We start from the raw sequence: 17128 nt of genomic DNA, 5'->3' as shown, positions 1-17128 counted from the left end.
ACTCTTTTCTTTGTAGCTGGGGTTCTGACATAATAATTCAAATGAAATTACTTTCTCTAAAGTTATCAGGAATTTTAAATTGTCAAATCTAATATTCTTACTAACATCATTTTAAACTTTTCTTCAGCCTTTGGCATCATTTTTCTCCACTTGTATCTTCTCGTAGTATGCTTTTTTCCCCTCTAAAGTTTTCATGACACTGCTTTCTTCTGCTTTTCTTCCTCTCTGCTTTTTTCAGTCTTTCCTTTACTCATTTTTCATCCATGTCATGTCCATTAACTCTGGATGCCCCCAAGGCCTGACCTGGGCCCTTTTCTCTTTTTTACTTTATACTCTTTCATTTGGGGATCTCTTAAGCTCCCGTAGGTTCAAAGATTGATTATTTCTATGCCAATGGTTTCCAGATCTAGATATTCAGTCAGTGTCTCTCTTGAACTTCAGTCTTGCATTACCAACTGCCTTTTGGGTATCTTGAACTAGTTGTATGGTATTGCATCTCAAAACATGTACAAAGTGAAACCAATTTATCTTCTCTTCCCCTTTTCTGAATTTCCTTATTACTGTTAAAGGTACCTCTATCCTCTTAGTCACTCAAGTTCAGACTTCAGTGTTAACCTTAGTTCCTCACTCTTACTCACCTTATATACATAATCATTTGCCAAACTTTCCCATTTCTATCTGGAAAACATTTCTTGCATAGTTATTCTCCATTTGCATGGCTATCACTCTCATTGAGGTCCTTGTCTATTGGACAATTACAACTGTTATGTAAAAGTTTGCTGCCTCAATTCATTCCCCTTCCCCACTCAAATCCATCCTCCACTCTGAAGGTGATTTTCCTAAAGAATAGATCTGGCCATGTCATTGCTTTCTTCTACTCCCAATTCAACAAACTCAATAAAAATGGAGTGACTCTTCCAGGATCAAATGTAAAGTCTTTTATTAGGCATTTAAAGGTCTTCATGACTGACCTTTCCTATCTTTCCATTTTTCATACTTTACTCTCTTCTATATGTAGGATGAGCCAACTACCCTGGTGCCCCTACTGTTTTTCACACCTCATTATAATTCATCTCCATCTTGTTTACTTTTGTGCTGGCTGCCCCCTCGTGCCTGGAATGCTCTTTCTCCTCACTTTTGCCTCTCCACTTCCTTGATTTTCTTCAGGAATCAGCACACATCTCACCTTCTGCTAGAGACATTTACCATTCTCCCTAATTGCTAGTACCCTTCTCTTTGAGATTTCCTTCTATCCACATAGGATATTTCTTGTATGTACAGAATTATTTGCAAGTTGTCTCCCCCATTAGGATGTTATTTCCTTATAAGGATAGGGACAGTGTCTTTGCCTTTGTTTGTGTCTAAGCCTTAGTTCTTAGCACAGTGCCTGTAACATAGAAAGTACTTAAGCAATACTTCTCAAATGAAGGATTCTCAGACTAGAGTGTCTCCTTGGGCAGGATTTGCAGAAACTTCTTCAGCCCAATAGGTGGTTTAAAGCATAGCTAGGAGAGAATCAAAACAGTGCAAAGGAGAAAGAGAATGGTATATGAAAAAAATAGGAGAGGTAGAGGGAAAAAAGGGGAGAAAAAAGAGGATCATGTGGTAAAGAGTAACAGAAAATGATTGGCAAATATCTCAGGAGTCATTCAAGTACAGCCAATGTTACAGGCTAAGTAAGGGTATATCTCTCTTTTCCCTAACCTCTACCATTTCTCATACATTTGTTTTTCCATAAGAGATAGTTGCACGACTGATTTGGTCAAAAAAATTTAGTGAAACTTTTTTAAGCAGTTGTGGAGGTGTGTGTGTGTGTGTGTGTGTGTGTGTGTGTGTGTTCTGGGCAGACACTAGGATGGATGAAATGGTCTTCAAATTCCATTTGATCTGTACACTGAACTGTTAACTGCTCACAACTTCCTTAAGCAGTTGGACAGGAGAAAATATTATGATTTTCCATTTTTCAGATGAGTAAATAGAGACACTAAACTTTAAATTATACCTTGAAGTGATCCATTAAAAATTGTTATTACATGCAGGGCTCCAGATGCTGCCTGAGGGCTACAGGTAAATTGATTCAGGTCAATGGGAGGATAGGAATAGAGGATGGGATGAGTCAAATAGGCAACAAGGATTCCTTACTCAGCTGGTAATTCAGGAAGTTTAATAAGAAGCACAGTAGAGACATTCCAAGAAAGAGTATGGCATTGTGGGATGAACACTGAACTAGGAGTTCTGAGACCTGGGTTCTACTCAGTCAGTCAATCAATAAGCTTTTTTTTTTCTTTTTTGTAGGGGGGAAGGCAGGGTAATTGGGGCTAAGTGACTTGCCCAAAGTCACATGGCTAGTAAGTGTTAAGTGTCTGATCCGGATTTGAACTCAGGTCTTCCTGACTCCAGGGATGGTGCTCTATTCACTTACTGGTGCCACCTAGTTGCTCCCAGTAAGCATTTCTTAAGTGTCTACTTTATGCCAATGCTAGGTACTGGGATATGAAGAAGGCCAAGAGACAATTCCTGCCCTCGACAAGTTTACAATCTAATGGGGGAGATGACATGAAAACTATGTTAAACTCTAATGTTCACCAATACCATCATCAACAAACACTCCTGAACATCCATTATGATGCAAGTTAATAAGCCAGTAGTTGCTTCTGTTTGTGAATATTTACCCAAGTTCAAATTCAGATGAAGTAACAAATTCATTAATTAAAATGCTTTCTTCTTTACTCAATTTATTTTTCTTTTCTTTTCTTTCTCTTTACTTTTTGGAGGGTATTTGGGGTTAAGTGACTTGCCCAAGGTCACATGGCTAGTAAGTGTGTCAAGTGGCTGACACTGGATTTGAACTCAGGTCCTCCTTACTCCAGGACCAGTCCTCTATTCATTGCGCCACCTAGCCGCCCCACTTCTTACTCAATTTCTCTTTTGCCTTGAAGATGTAGGGTTTTTTCCTTTTCATGGGGAGAGCAATATGAAGTTTTCATTTGAGTTTAATGATTACAATATTTTAAACAAAACATAAACGGTATAAATTGGGAGTAATCTCAAAGGGAAAACACTAAGATTGAGGAGGATGAGGAAAAACTGCTTGAGATATTAGCTGGAACTTGGAGGAAATTGTGGAATTTAGGAGGCAGAAGGAGAACATTCCAAGCATGGGGAACAGCGATAGAAAATGCCTGGAACCAAGAGATGGAGTATCTTCTTTAAGGAACAGCAAGGAGGCCAGTGTCACTGCATCAGAGTACACCGGATGGGTGCAAGGAATAAGAAAAGTGGAAAGGTGGGAGTGGGGCATCTAGATTACGAAGGGTTTTGAACCCCAAACAGAAATTTGTACTTGATCTTGGAGGTCTAGTCCCTGTTTGGATCTTGGAAAAGCCACTATACCTTTATGGGTCCTAGTTTCCTCAACTGTAAAATCATGGAATTGGACTAAATAATATCTAAGTTTTCTTTCAGCTTTAAGATCCTATGAATTCTGGAGTCATAGTGTGAGGAATCTGAGAATGGCTAATGCTCCAGAGTTCTCTAGAACTGTGATACGAGCAACCTGAAGAGTTCCACACACAACAGACTCCTGGGACATTTCGCTGTCCTTTAAGCTGCCTAGCTCAGTGACCAGTGTATTCTCACTCAGCCTTCCCAGCTCCTTTAGATTTGAAGGAACCCACATCAATTTATTGGCAAACTCTGACCCTGGCATAGACGGACTGGTCTTAGAGATGGGCTTCAAACCCAGGTCTTCTGAAAAATTTCCACTTGCTTTCCACTGAATCACAGATTTGGTAGCATATATCAAGATAAGATCAGACCTTTTTATAAGGGAATAACTATTGGCAAATTTAATTATTTCAAATCATGTCTTTTAAAAAAATTCTGCTATCACTGTAATTGGTTGTTTGGTTTCCAGTTAATTAAAATCATTATCATTACTATTCATTAGTATAAATTAATAAACTTTGAATTTACAGTGCCAAAGACATAATATAGGTTGTATTTCCTAGCAAAGGGTCAGTCTCAGTCTCATCAAGATACAAGTACATAAGGTAAGAATTGACTCATTCACAATAGAACTACAAACAGGACTCTAATGTTCACTAATACCATCAACAACAAACAATATTGAACACCCATTATGACCCAAGTTAATAAACTAGGAATTGCTCCTTGTTTATGGATATTTACCCAAGTTGAAGTTCAGGTGATGTAACAAATTCACTAATTAAAGTGCTTCCTTCTTGTTCAATTTCTCTTTTGTCTGGAAGATGTAGGTTTTTCCCCCCTTTTTGTGGGGAGAGCAATATGAAGAAATTTTCATTTGAGTTTAAGGATTATAATATCTTAATTCTATTTGGTATTTGATTGCCACCCCATCAGTAAGAAACATGGCAAGGTGCAAAAAGCTATGGCTTTAGGGATACATATGTGGTCTATATGATATGTATGTGGTATGTATACCTATATGATATATTTAGTATGAGCCAACTATCATGGTTTGCCTTACTGTTTTGTATATGTATGTATGTATACCAAAAAGGTAGTTGTATATCCTTGGGCAAATCATTCTTAACCTTTCTGGGCCTTAATTTTCTTTCTTTTTTTTTCTCGGAGAGGGGAAGGCAAGCAGTTGGGGTTATACCCAAGGTCATACAGCTAGTAAGTATGCCAAGTGTCTGAGGTTGGATTTGAACTCAGGTCCTCCTGACTCAAGGGTCCACACTCTATTCACTGTGCCCTCTAGCTGCCCCAGCCTTAGTTTTCTTATCGGTAAAATGAGGGGCTGGACCAGACAGACTCTGAGGTCTCTTTCAGCTCTAGATTTATGATTTCATGGGGCAAAGAATCCTTTTGCTTAAATGAGAACCACTCTTTCTCTCTCTGCTCTCCTTCTCTTTAAATTTTTTGGTATAAAAGTTTGGAATGCAAAATGCTTCCCAATTGTGATGCTAATTCGGAGTTAGGGTAAGACAGCAGGTGTGAGCTGGCTTCTGGCTATGTGCATTAGGGTTCTGCACAGCAGTCCTACCTCCTGTGAACAGTGTTGTGGGAATTTTGCATAGCAGGCTTCGTGGAAGGGTGAGCGTGTAGATAAACAACAGTTCAAATTGTTAAATCAAGCTAATTCTTCCAGTTGATAATACGATTTGGGAGCAAACTCACATTTCCCATTAGTACTTACTGATTTTATACTTCTTTACTAATGAGGGCCAAGTTAACTCTGTCAGCTACCTAGGCAGCCCTGAGTGAACTAACAAGAAGCTATTGACAATGCATTCCAGTTATTTAGAACTATGTAATTTTAGGGTTGGAAGGTACCATAGACATCATTGAATTCCTTCAAAATGTTCACAATTATTTTTAGAACTTAAACATAAGTATCCATGGGTATATGTATACACACATGTGTACATACATACATATGTATCTATGAATAAAATACATATATGTAAACATGGGTATATTTCTCTATCTCTCCATTTCCTGTAAATGTGTTATTTGCTTCTATGATATTTGATACATGAAAGTCTCTGAAAGCACAAAGGTTTAGTGACACTTTGGGAGTCAGGGAGGCTAACATTGTAGATACAGTGGTGTGGAGATCTCTAAATGCTATGAAAGTTGAGTGGTGTTATGGGATCAGAGAGCTAGAACCAGAAGGTAGGTCAGGGAGAGGTGAGAAAACACAAATGCAGAGAGGTTAGGTTACTTGCTCAAATGCACACAGATATTACCATCCATCTATTAAGATACAGGAATTGGTCTCCATCAATAAGATGCAAGTTCTGAATTGTTCTTTCTGCATAATGTTGGGTTGATTTCATCCACTCTTTTCTTTGGTTTCTGTGTTTTTGTTCCCCATTTAATTCAATTCAATAGAACATTTATTGAGCATCTCCTATTTGCAGAGACATATTCTAGCCACTGGGGTGAGGGAAGAATCTAAAGATTAAATAATTAGTCCTAGTCCTCATGGAAATTGCAGTTGAATAGGGCACTTTTGACATGATTGTCCAATTAGGGGTACAGTTCTTGGATTTTGAATAAAGTAAACCAAAATCATATAATTTTATTTTTACTGTTTTCTGATCAAATAAGATAAAGAGATGCAGATTAGGAAATTGGAAACAAAATAAATTGCTTGACCAGGGCTCACATTTGGGAAGGAGAAACAATGCCTCAACCCTAAAAGTGGCAGGACGGGTGGTTATGGTGAGTGGGAGAACAAAAGTCAAGTGGGATTTTATAGACCTGGTCAAGAAATGGACTCCACCGATTAATTGGATAATTATTCTGAAGATGGGAAGAAGCCCCCTGAGACTGAGATTTGTTAGTTTATCACCTAGGATGGCCTAAAGTGTTGTGCTCAGTGTAAAGCATTTAAGAATTTCATAGGTGGGGTAAAACTATAATAATTGCTTCCATTCAGCAAAAGAAATTAACAAACCCTAAGCTTAACTAAAACCACTGGGGCAAAGCTAAACAGAACTTGTCTGACCCTTGAATAGACCTCTGCCTCCAGCCCACCCTTTCCAAACTCTCTTATTCCTTCACTCTCTCCAGATGGATGCTACAATAAACCTGATATCATAAGAATAAATGATTGATTGATTAAACATTGATGGTGGGTCTCTGTTTCCATCTGTATATAGAAGTGGCTGGTTTAGAAATTAACCCCTTTATAGGCCTGACACATGCTATCAAGATGCCTCCTGAATTTTGGAAGCCAGAATGCCCACAGCTGTGCAATTATGCAAACTAGGCTAATTTCCAGAGATCGTTTGCATATGATGCTAAAAAGCTACTTTTTGCAGTTTAGTTTAGATACAATACACTTTGGAACACTATTGACTTTTTTTTTTTGGTACACATAATGCATGATAACAATTGGGACTTTCCTTTTACTTCACAATAAACAGATTTTCCCTTAATACAAGTTCATTGTAAGAGGATTTCCCCCTATACTCATCCCCCCAATATATATTCAGTCTAAATGTCTAATTTCCATACTGGGCTGAATTTTTGCCCCTATAAGCACTATGAGTATCCTTTATGCTATGACAAGAGTAGATGTCAGGGGAGAGATTTTTTACCCCTTCTATATCCTTTTTCTTGTTTTCTTGTATTGCATCATTACACCCTCTGACTCTTAATATATGACTATAATTATTGTCATACTGGGTCAGTCTATCATCCATCTAGCCCAATGTTCTGTTGAAATTAGTACCAAATAATGATTTCTGGGAAATATGGATTTAAAAAAAACTATTTTATTGATGCTTTTCTCCTATTCTGCTTCCTAGTAAACCCTGATTACCTTTCCCTGAAACAAAGAAGTGTGATTAAGTATAATAATTAAGTATAATAACAACACATTGGCCATATTTAACAGTAAATATATGCCTTATTCCTTACCTGTAGTCCACTGCCTCTCTGTAGACAGGACAGTCCTTTGAAATCAAGACTGATCACTGAAATTATCAGCATTCGGTTGTCTTTTAATGTCATTTTTATTTATATTACTGTGGTCATTGTGTTCTTGATTCTGTTTACTTGCTCTGAATCAGTTTATATGCCTTCCAGAGTTTCTCTGAACTCTTCATAATTGTCATTTCTTATGATACAAGATTATATTATTATTTCATATACCATATGATTTGTTTAGTCATTCTCCAATTTGCTGGACACCCAGTAACTTCAAGATTTTTGCTTCTCTCTCTCTCTCTCTCTCTCTCTCTCTCTCTCTTTCTCTCTCTCTCTCTCTCTCTCTTTCCCTCCCCCCTCTCATTCTGCATTATATTCACATACTCTTAGTTGTATTTTTGTACATGCATATGTAAAATATATATACATATATTTGTGTATATATACTATAAGCTTTAATAGCTTAAATCGGCAATTAAACTTTTTAGACACTCTGTATATGTCCAGGAGAAATAATAGGTAGCCTTTAAGATGTACAAATACTTAATATTACCATATTTGATCCTCACAACAACCCTGGGAGGTAGGTGCTATTATTATTCCCATTTTTTGGATGAGGAAACTGAGGCAAACAGTTAAGTGTCTTGCCCACAGTCACATAGCTAGGATTCTAACAGACTTTTTTTTTTTTTAGAATAGTGAACATGGCTTTTCTCCTGGATAAGAGTCTCAAAAGAGTCAGGTTGTTCAAGTGTTATTTTTTTTTCCATACTCATGGACTCATCATCTATGAGTTACTCAAAACACTTCTTGAATACTTTCATGATGATCTGCATTGTAAGCAAGTTATAGACATTGTATGATCTGCATGGGTGTAAAGATTTCTCACACCAACAAAATCACAGTTCCTTGATGTATGGTATTATTTTAAAATGGAATGAATACTGTCTCTTATTTATAATGCTCTTCCTGAAGCAAAATTTCCAGCATATCGCTAATATTTTTGCTCCCATCAGCGTTTGTTACCAATATCTTTAAAGACATCCACTAAAGTCCTATTCTGATGCCTTACCATGGCACAAAGTTGATTCTTAGATCATGAAGGCTGTTATCATATTGCAGATTCTAGTAAGTCAAATAATGACCTGACCTGGGAACATATCTGTGGACCTGTTGAACTTAATTCAGAGAGGTTCATCACCAGGATGTTAATCACCAGGTGATAAAATTCTTTTTGGCTATAATAACTATCAAAAGTTATCTACTGAGGCATGAATAGGTTACAATTATTGTTGGGAGATGGACTGTCCACATGGGTGAAATTGAAGACCAGTGAAGAATAAAGGAATTACACAATAATGCCCAGATTCTTTTCCAGGGTTATAATTAGTAATTAGCCATTGCTCACCTTAAAAATATATTTTGTTAAATACTTCATACTTGTAGACCCTGAAATAAGTGTATCACTTTTCTGCCTACTTCAATACCTTGCAAGAGCTCTTATTTTCATTCTTTCAGTGGCATTTCTCTATCAACAAAGGCCAATGCCACCTAAAAACTAGAATTTTGTCATGTATTCAACCTTTCAGTTGATTTATATAAATGTTAATTAATGCTGATCTAAGAAGTAAGAGGACTCCATTGCTGATGTCTCCATCTAAAGAAGGACCCCTTTATTCTTATGCCTTTTTCCCTGTTATCTAAGTCAGCAAGCACTAACAAAGATGCCAAGTAAGAGAGAAATCGGCTTGATTTTTTAAAATGAAGTGGTTTATTAAACTTTGGCACCAAAGAATTCTTCTTTGACAAACCTTCTAAGATCTTCCTCTAGGGGGGAAGCTAGGTGGGGCAGTGAATAGAGCACAAGCCTTAGAGTCAGGAGGACCTGAGTTCAGATCTGGCCTCAGACACTTAACACTTAAAAGCCGTGTGATCTTGGGCAAGTCACTTAACCCCAATTGCCCAGTCTTCCCCCCTCCAAAAAAAAGATCTTTCTTTAAATGCCCACTTAAGTATATAAATCATGTCTAGAGGTAGATTTATAGTGGACCATGCCATCTTCAGACAACAATTCAACAGATGTGAAGAGTACATATCTAGAGTTAAAAAGACAACTTTAGGTTAAGAGGAAATATAATCATATATTTAGATCTGTAAGGTACTACAGAGGACTAAGGTACATCTAGTCCAACGTTCCTATTTTACAAATGAGAAAATTGATGCCTATAAAAGTTAAGTGACTTTCCCCAGATCATAAAGATATCTGAACATATGGCAAAGCCAAGATTTGAACCTTGCTCATCTGACTCCAAATTCAGCAGTCTTGCAACTGTACTAAAATGTACAAGGTAGAATGGAAGTTTGACTAATATTTCTAACTCCTTCAGTCAGTTATTATACAACTTATTACTTAATTCTGCATTTGATTTTTTTATATAAATAAAATGTCATTAATAGTCTTAGAAATTCAACCATAGCATGGAATTAGATGTAATAACAAATCATATTTAAAAAGCATTTTGGTATTTGCAAGGCACTTTCTTTGCAACACCTCTGTGTGGTAAGAAGTACCCCCATACTTTGCAGACCAGAGAGAGAAATTGATTTGTCTGAAGTCTTATAGGCGGCAACAGAACTAAAGCCCTCTAACTCTAAGTGCACTGACTCCACTATAGCAGGTAATTACAGGAAAATCTTCTGGGGATCTTATGTTAAATAAGCTCTATCAACTCACTATTAAGAAATATTACCAGAAATACTATTAAAAGTACCCTTAAAGTTACCTTTTGGGAATTCTAAAAAATTATAAAAAACACAAGGTTAGTTTTTTCATATATTTACAAAAGTGTTATTTTGTGTGTATGTATATATAGGTATGTGTGTACATATGTATGTATATAAATATGTATGTATATATTTAAGTATATATGTGTATATATTTATGTGTGGAAAAATGAAGAAAGGGAAAAGAGGAGGGGGGAGAGAGAGACAGAGACAGAGAAAAAGAGAGAAAGAGAGCTTTGCAAATAAGTATATTTCACTTAATTCATCTCTAAAGGTTGTGCTTATTGTGTGCTCTGTTCTGTGGACATTCCTCCTTCCTTTGTCCTTTCTCTTTGTTGGTCATTGACAAAGTTTGACCTCAAACTTGCCTTTCATACTGGAAAAGAGAAAGGAGAAGAGAATCTTTCTCCCCCTCCTCCCTACCCCAGAGCTGAGCCCATGTGTTCTAAATGTGACCTTCTGCTTTCAGCAGCACTGAAGTTTCCTGGGATGAGATTGGTTTCAACAACCCTCTGACTTTGAAGTGGGATGTATGCTCTGGATTTTTTCTTTTGACCCATTGTATACTTTATGTTCCTGTTCAGGTTGGCAGGGAAGAACCAAGATACTAGGGCTGGAGTACCTCTGGCATCATTCTTCAGCATTTGCTAATCTGGTGGGTACTTTTTCAGCAAGTAAGGACATAAACTTTTATGTTAAAAGGTTTGGGTAGTACTACATATTGAGTTAAAATACCAAAAGGTATAAAACTTTGTTGGTATTAATTTACCTTAACAAAACTGGGATTCTTTCTTAATAACATTAGTAAATGGATGAATGATGAAAAAGTAAAGTGTTTACTGTGCTATGGGTACGAATAGAAAAATGGGGACATGCCCTGGTTTCAAGGAACTCATACACTAACTGGGGAAGACAACACATATAAGGGAATTCAGCTTCAGGGTGGAAGGAAGGATTCAGAGGTAAAGTAGATAGCAAGGTCCAGGGGTCTGTGTGGCATATGGAAGGTCCTGAGACAGTGCTGGAAGTCTAGAAGGCATTGACATGATAGAGGATATATTAAGACCTGATGGTCTGCCATCTTACTGGAAGGATTGTATCTAGTGACTCTAAGCTCTTCTTCCAAGTGATTTGAATAGCCATGTTGGGGATTGAGCCTCAAAGGCCTGTACCCATCAGTATCAGGGTCTGTACTGTGTGCCAGTCAATAAACATTTACAAAGGACCTACTATGGGCCAGGCACCATAATAAGAAGTGAGGATTCAGAGGAAAGCAAAGCTTTGCCCTCAAGCAGCTCATATTCTAATAGTGGAAGGAGATGGCATATAAATTACTATTTCTCAGGATTAGTAAAAGTTTAGCCAGCTCCAGCATTCCATGAGGGGCTCCAGCTATGCTCCCTTCATTCCCACTTTGACATTCTTTGGACTTGTCCTTTACTCTTCCTCACTGGCAGACTTGCCCCTGTGTTTGGACACTCTCTGTTTCCCTACACATCCCCTCTCCCCTTCACTTTCCAGTTCTCTTTTGTCTTCCGCTGCTAGAAAGTAAGTTCCTTGAGGGTAAGGACTGTCATGTTTTCTTGTATTTATATCCCAGTGCTTATGTAGGCCCAGTCTCAAAACCTGTTGCTATGGGACTCTCTACTTATTGGTGGAGATCAAGTCACCCACCTGAGGGACAGGGAAGAGTTGGTGACAGTGGGAAAGAAGAGACATCTTAAATTCTCTAAGTGCTTGAGTCACTTTGAGGATTTCCAAGGTTGCTGCAGGTGCTCCTTCTGGCCTCCAGCTTCAAGAAATAAGATGGAGGAAACCGATCCTACCCCAGGTTGTTGTGGAAAAATACTCTGCTAAGAAGCCAACATGAGAGAAGATGTCAGTCTCCATTATATCCGTATCCCCAGCTTGCTACACTAGAGACTTTGGGGAAATTTCCCTTTGGGTGAGATCCAAGACTCTCTCTTTTGGTTGAGTTGAGTTACCTTTCTCCCAATGGGAGAGCTCCTTCACTCTGTATTGTTTGGTATATATGCTTTCTGTGTGTGTGTGTGTGTGTTTTCTCTAATTTCTATTTTTTTTGTTGCTACTCACTTTGATAAATAGGTTTCTTTGATATTTGCCCTATGTATCTTCCTCGTGGAACTGGTATATGGTGGGAAAGGAGTCTGTCTGTCTGTCTGTCTCTCCCTCTCTCCCTCCTCCCTCCATCCCTTCTTCCCTGCCTGCCTCCTTCTCTCACCCCACCACATACATGTGTATATCTGTAGAGAGAGATAAATCTAGCTATCTTGCTATCTATAGATATAAAACTTGAGGTCCCGCTTCCCCTATTAACGAAACAGTAGTCAGAAGCTATTTTAAACTTGAAAATCACATCCCCTAAACAAACAATGGGTAGTTAGGTGGCCCAGTAGATAAAGTGCTGGGTCTCAAGTCAGGAAGACCTCAGTTCAAATCTATCCTCAGATACTTAGTAGCTGTGTGACCTGGGCAAATCACTTAACCCTATTTGCCTCAGTTTCCTGATCTGTAGAATGAGTCAGAGAAGGAAATGGCAAACCACTCCAGTTTCTTTGCCAAAAAACAAACAAAAAACCAACCCAAATGGAGTTACAAAGAGTCAGACACAACCAAAAACAACTGAGCAACAGAAACAAAATTGTTCGTTCATAGGCATATGAATGGTCCAAAAGGTAGTTGGTGATGTGAACTGGAGCTAGGGAGAGAGGTTAGGGCTAATTATTTAAACCTGGGAATCATTTGCAGAGAGATGATAATTAATAACCCATGGAAACTAGTGAGATGATCAAGTGAACTGATATGGAGGGAAAAGAGGGCCCAGGACAGAAATTGGGGAGACACTTGTGGTTATTGAGCATGATGTATAGAAGAATGTCACAAAAACCCGGAGAAGAAAAAGTATCCAGAAGAAGGCAAAGATCAGCAATGACAAAAGTTACAGAGAAGTCAAGAAAGATGAGGACTGAAGAAAGGCTATTAGATTTTGGCAATCACATCCCCAGGAAGAATGTAGAAAATAAAGGTAAGAGGCCTCAGTTAAAAAAAAAAGGCTTAAAAATCAGTTTAAAAACCCCTTTATTCTTGAAATAGTGAATATAGGCCACCCAAAAGAGGGGAATGGTAGAGCTTTCCTTGCCTATGCTAAAGGATTTCAAGGTCTCCATTAGGCTCTACTGTTAGTGGTTCAGATAATTTTCCTTGTCAAGAGACGATTTACTAGTGATGGGGCTGTAATTCACAGTCTCATCCCTACTCATCTCCTTCTATTTCCATGGTCCTTGTCCTACACTGAACAGGAGAGCACCATGAAGATAATGATCCTCATTTATATCAGTTAAGGTCTCAACCCACTCTGGAATTTTCTTCATTAGACTTGTAAGTTGTATTTATTTTCATTACTCTTGTATTCATAAATGGTTTACTTATGCCCTGCTACTGATGTTTCTCCTTTCAGGGCTGCATCACTGCACCAGAAATGCATCATCTCATTTCCTCTTATTTGATTAACCCTGTTTGCTTTTCATCTTACCTTCTTTCGCCTCTCCCTTTGCCCTCACCATGTACATATAGATCATGGAATCAAAGGCTTAAGAGCTGAAAGAGACCTAATCTAGTCCAACTTCCTCATTTTACAGATAAGGAATCAGGGGCTCAGTAAGGTTGGGAGACTTACCCAAGGTCACACAGATGGTGAGTGGCAGAACTGATGAGCCCTCAGGTGCTTTGGCTGCCCAGCCAGGGCACCATGATGCTCTCACTCTTTTCCTTCCTCCCTGACTCCCATTGAGTGTGTGTGTGGGCATAGAGCATAGACCAGTATGCTAGCATACCTTGTTGCTGAGCATTGTCATTGGTTCTTTTTCTGAGGGAATTGACTTGTCCAAGGTCACACAGATAGTATATAAAGAAAAACAGGATGTGTACCCAGTTCTTCTAACTAGTGACCTATACTATGAGGGAAGGGGTAATGCTTGCCTTTTGGGAATGTTGGCTCCCAAATAGAGTGGGCCAAGTCTCTAGGTATGTCTGTGATGCCTGCTACTCCTTTTAGAAACTTCTCTGGCACTGTTCACAGCCTTTACTGAGTAGTGAAGATGTCTGCTTCTAGCCTGTGTTGAGTCTTCTGGAATGGCCACAGATGAGACAACATGAGCATGTCAACCCTGTTTGCCTCAGTCTCCTCATCTGTGAAATGATCTGGAAAAAGAAATAGCAAACCATTCCAGTATCTTTGCCAAGAAAACCACAAATGGGGTCACAGAGTTGGATAAGACTGAAGTAACTGAACAACATTTAAGCATTTGCTATATGCCAGACACTGTATTAAGTACTTTGAGATACAAATACTAGCAAGCAAGAGAGCCTCTATCCTCCAGGAATTTACATACAAATGAAGGAAGACAACAGTGAAAAGCTTGTCAGAAGGTGTTAGGAGAAGATGAAATAAGGAGGAAGAGGGGAAAGAGGAAGAAGAGGAAGAGACAATGGTGAAGTGGGAGAAGAGCTGCCAGCTCTTCATATTGAGGGAAATACATATAAATCAAGCCCATGTATAAACCAAGGGTCTTGTTTCGTAGGGACTGTTACCTCTTTGTCTGTTCATCTGACAAACTTTAAATGACCTCTTACCGTGTACAGGGTGCCATATTAGGCACTTTGGGGGATTTAAAGATGAGCAAAATATGATCCCTGTTTTTAAGGAGTAAAGACATTAATTCAGGTTACTCACTGTAAGGTCAAATACTTTGAATTGAAGCTTAAATTCAATGAGCAGATGGAACTCATTGGAAAAGACCCTGATGATGGGAAAGATGGAAGGCAAGAGGAGAAAGGGGTGGGAGAGGATCAGATGGATAGAGAGTGTCATGGAAAGAGGAATATGAGCTTGGACAGACTGAGAGAGTAGAGGATATTAGGGCCTGGGTTCTATGGTCAACAGAGTCATAAAGAATCCAACACAATCAAACGACTGAACAACAGAGTGAGAAGAGTTGCTCAAAGATAGATATTTTTAAAGCACCTACCATGTACCTGGTACTGTTAAGTGCTTGTCAGATATTATCCCATTTGATCTTCATAACAACCTTGTGAGGTAGGTGCCATTCTTATCACCCCCATTTTATAGTTGGTGCTTTATTCACTGTGCCACCTCACTGCCCCTAGAAATCGCTTCTTGAAGGAGGTTGCATTTTAGTGGAACCTCGAAAGAGTCAGACAGGTAGACCCTAAGATGATTAGCATTACTAGTGGACAGAAGGAATAGAATGAACAAGATATTTTTTACTGGTGTAGTGTCATAGAAATGTGCCCTGGGTTTGGAGTACAAAGATATGGGTTTGATTTTGTCAGAGTCATTTGTATGATTTTGGGCAAGTCACTGCAAAATGAGGAGTTTAACTGGAATATTTCTAATTAAATTCAATACATGTTTGTTAAACACACAAAGCCCTGGTGACACAGAGGTGGTGGGGGGAGCAGAAATTGAAAAGTCCCTACTCTCAAGGAAATAACCTTATACTAGAAGAGCAATAAGGTTTCTTTCAACCCTCACCCTATCATGCCATGATCCTACTAGGTCCTTAATCCTCTATATATTGATATAAGAGCTAGTCTCTGACCTCAGTGATAACATAATACCATTTGGCACAAAGAGGAATGAAAGAAGTTTGGAGTTCAGATTATAATTGCAATCCGCCCAGACATATTAGGATTCCTCTCAGGTTTTCACATGGGACTGACCAATGACTTATGGAAATAGCCTTCAGCACTTTACAGCTCAGGAAAAGGACCTTGGCAATTTGCAAACTATCTGCTTAGAACAGGATTATCAAAATGGCCAGCTTAGAAGAAAACAAAATTCGCTTCAAAGATGCCACTGTGAATTATAAACATTTTAGGTATTTACTACAGTGTCTGCTTCCACATGGTCTCATAGTAACAGAAATGTAATTTGGGAGTACCTCTTTTGGCAAATGAATCATTCTATAGCAATCTTTATGAATTTAAGGTGATTACATGGGGTGAGATAGATAGAAAGATAAATAGCTTAGCTAGCTAGATAAAAAGACAGATGACGGAGATAAGTAGGTGATTGATAGATAGCTAGATAATAAGTGATTGATAGAAAGATAGATAATAGATAGGTATTGAAAGGTAGATAGATAATAGATAGGTTATTGATAGGTAATAGGCAGAAAGATAGAAAGTGGAAGATAGATGATAAATATATGATAGATGTTAGGTAGGCAAGATAGATGGATGAAAAATACATAGATAAATGGATGATTAATATGTAATAAATAGATAGATAATTAGTTATGCCATAGATGATAGATAGATAGTTCAAGGTGTCCCAGTTTTAAAGTTAAAATTGCAGAAGTCTTTTGAGATGGCACAGTGGATATAACATGGGGCCTGGAGCTCAGTTCAAGTCCAGCCTCAGACACTCACTAGCTGTGTGACTCTGAGCAGGTCAACCCTGTTTGCCTTAGTTTCCTCACCTGTAAAATGATCTGGAAAAAGAAATAGCAAACCACTCCAGTATCTTTGCCAAGAAAACCACAAATGGGGTCACAGAGTTGGACAGGGCCAAAACAATTGAACAACATTTAAGCATTTGCTGTATGCCAGACACTGTATTAAGTACTTTGAGATACAAATACAAATACAAGCAAACAAGAGAGCTTCTATCCTCCAAGAGTTTACATACAAATGTAGGAAGACAACAGAGAAAAGCTTGTCAGAAGGTGTTAGGAGGAGATGAAATAAGAAGGAAGAGAGGAAAGAGGAAGAAGAGGAAGAGACAATGGTAAAGGGATGGAATCAAAAGTCGGAAAACCTTGGTTCAAATTCCATCTCAGCTATTTGTTACCCATATAAACTCCATTTTACC

The sequence above is a fragment of the Petaurus breviceps genome, unplaced genomic scaffold (genome assembly GCF_028583685.1).
Source record: "Petaurus breviceps papuanus isolate PSGF00001 unplaced genomic scaffold, PetGlider_PUasm1.0 190, whole genome shotgun sequence".
NCBI classification, from domain to species: Eukaryota; Metazoa; Chordata; class Mammalia; order Diprotodontia; family Petauridae; genus Petaurus; species Petaurus breviceps.
This window is presented reverse-complemented; position numbering follows the sequence as displayed.